The following is a 2,994-nucleotide window of genomic DNA, read 5'->3' as shown; positions in this document are numbered from 1 at the left end:
CCAAAAGACGCTAAGGAGTCACCACTATATGCTCCAGGGACTCAAGTCCTAATTAAAGTCTGGAAAGATGGGTCCCCAAAGACTCAACTCCAGCCCACATGGAAGGGCCCCTACCCTGTAATACTTTCTACTCCCACAGCAGTCAAAGTGCCAGGACATGACTCCTGGATTCACTACTCACGAGTCAAGCAGTGGAAGAAAACAGAAGAGGACACTCAATACACCTGTGAGCCCCTGGGAGATCTCAGATACCTATTCAGAGCTACAAATGAGTGCCATTCTAATAAACAATCCCAAAATCTGGTCTCTGGGGATAAGATTTCTCAAGACAGCTCTAAAGAGCCAACACAGCTTGGCAGAGATTGTACTCCAAAACAGACAGGAGATAGATCTTCTCATCCCTGAACAAGGAGGGACTTGAGCCATCCTGGCAATGTGAATTTGAAATTGGCTAATGCCCCTACTAGTCCTTGTTATGCCATACTGACGCTGCTAGTGATTGTTCCATGTACTGTCAATTGTCTAACCTGTCTTGTCTCTGCCCAGGTCAAGCTACGGCATGCAGCGCCAGTTCAACAAAGATAGAAAACTACAGCCAACCACGGAAAATATCAGTCACCCTTAGATGGCCACCACTATAAGGACTCTGAGGCCTGAGACTAGCAAGAGGGGGAGGCCCAATGCCCCTTGCCATCCGAGTTCAGCAGGAAGTATCCAGAGAGACTTCGACGCCCCTATTCCCAAAGAATTGGGCCTCCCATCCCTTAAGGGGGGAATGTTAGGTAGTTAGAATAGGGAAAAGGAGTCCAAAATGGCGGTGGCTAAAAGACCTGGAAGGGAAAGCCCGCAAAAATAGAACAAAGGAAGGTCCAAGGACCTCTCTCTCTCCCTCTCTCTCTCCCTCTCTCCTCTTCCCGTCTTTGGATCGAAGTGCCCTCACACCTCGAAGATGGATTTTCCTGCTATCATCCAAATAAAAAGAGCTGTAACACTGAGCTGTAACACTGATTTATTTAAGAGCTATAACACGGTCTGTCCTCCGAGAGCTGTGACCCGTCGAGGGGCTTTAATGTCCGTCACTCCAAATCTTTGTTGTGACGAGACAAAGAACCGAGGAGCATACAATCGAGTGACACTTGTATCGTTCAGGCACTAAGTCTTTCGACTCTTTGCAACCCCATGAACTGTAACATACCAGGCTTCCCTGTCCTTCACCACCTCCCAGAATTTGATCAAACTCAGGTCCACGGAGTCAGTGATGCACCCTTGTATGGTGCCATGCTGATCTCTGTGTCATTCCATTTTCATGTTCTGCCCAAGCCAGCACTGGTTGACTAATTCCCTCACTGCTTCCTAAGGCCCTTAATAGCTCTCCATCCTCTATATAACAAAGGGCATGATCTTTTTAAAAAATTTTTTGGCTGCACTCCAGGGCATGCAGGATCATAGTTGCCCAACAGAGACCCAACCTGCACCCTCTGCTGTGGAAGCCAGGAGTCTTAACGACAGGATCTTTTTTACAGAGCACAGAATATTCCCCAGGGTCTGACCTTTGCTTACCTAACAATGCCCAGTTGCTCTACCTTTCCTAGACTGTGAACAAGTTCTCTCACCTCCTCTGAGTCTGCTATCCTTTTGTAAAAACAGCCGTTCCAATCTCTCAAAAAGTTGACCTTAAAGTTAACCTGAGGTTTAAAATAAATACACTTAAACAACACACCATCAAGGGTTTACTGTACCCATGACTCCTTAATACTGATACTGATTATCTGTATCTATCTGATACTGATACTTTATCTGTATCTATCCAGTGTCCCTTTTCAATTCAGTAATATTTACCAAATACTTACCATGTGCTAAGCACTTTGCAGGACACAAGACAGAGAGAATACAGAAAAACAGAATAAATCTTTGCTTTCCCCAAGCTTATTACAATATAGTCTCTCAACCAGTACCTTTCAGTTCAGTTCAGTTCAGTTCAGTCGCTCAGTCATGTCCGACTCTTTGCGACCCCATGAATTGCAGCACGCCAGGCCTCCCTGTTCATCACAAACTCCTGGAGTTTACTCAAATTCATGCCCATCGAGTCAATGATACCATCCAGCCATCTCATCCTCTGTTGTCCCCTTCTCCTCCTGCCCCCAGTCCCTCCCAGCATCAGGGTCTTCTCCAATGAGTCAACTCTTTGCATGAGGTCGCCAAAGTATTGGAGTTTCAGCTTCAGCATCAGTCCTTCCAATGAACACCCAGGACTGACCTCCTTTAGGATGGACTGGTTGGATCTCCTTGTGGTCCAAGGGACTCTCATAGAGTCTTCTCCAGAACCACAGTTCAAAAGCATTAATTTTTCGGCACTCAGCTTTCTTGACAGTCCAACTCTCACATCCATACATGACCATTGGAAAAACCATAGCCTTGACTAGACGGACCTTTGTTGGCAAAGTAATGTCTCTGCTTTTTAATATGCTATCTAGGTTGGTCACTTTCCTTCCAAGGAGTAAGTGTCTTTTAATTTCATGGCTGCAATCACCATCTGCAGTGATTTTGGAGCCCCCCAAAAATAAAGTCTGACACTGTTTCCACCGTTTCCCCATCTATTTCCCATGAAATGATGGGACCAGATGCCATGATCTTAGTTTTCTGAACGTTGAGCTTTAAGCCAACTTTTTCACTCTCCTCTTTCACTTTCATCAAGTACCTTTAAGGACTAGATAATCTCTGACATAAAGAGCAAATGAGGTAAATTGGCAGGGGGTGGGGTAAATGCCCAGAAGTTGAGAACAGTATGCGCCTCAGGGCACCCCCACATCCTGGCACCTCTGCTTTCTCCAGTCGCAGTGGCACTTCGCGAGCCAAGCCCATGGCCCAAGACCTAAGCCCTGGGCCTCATTCAGAGCACCCAGGCCACCTCCCACGTGGCAGGCAAGGGGCGGGGACGCGTGGCGCAGCGGCGAGGTGGGGCGGGGCCTGGGCCCCTGCGCCTGCGCGCTGAGG

This window comes from Cervus elaphus, chromosome 5, assembly GCF_910594005.1.
Source record: "Cervus elaphus chromosome 5, mCerEla1.1, whole genome shotgun sequence".
Taxonomy (NCBI): Eukaryota; Metazoa; Chordata; class Mammalia; order Artiodactyla; family Cervidae; genus Cervus; species Cervus elaphus.
This window is presented reverse-complemented; position numbering follows the sequence as displayed.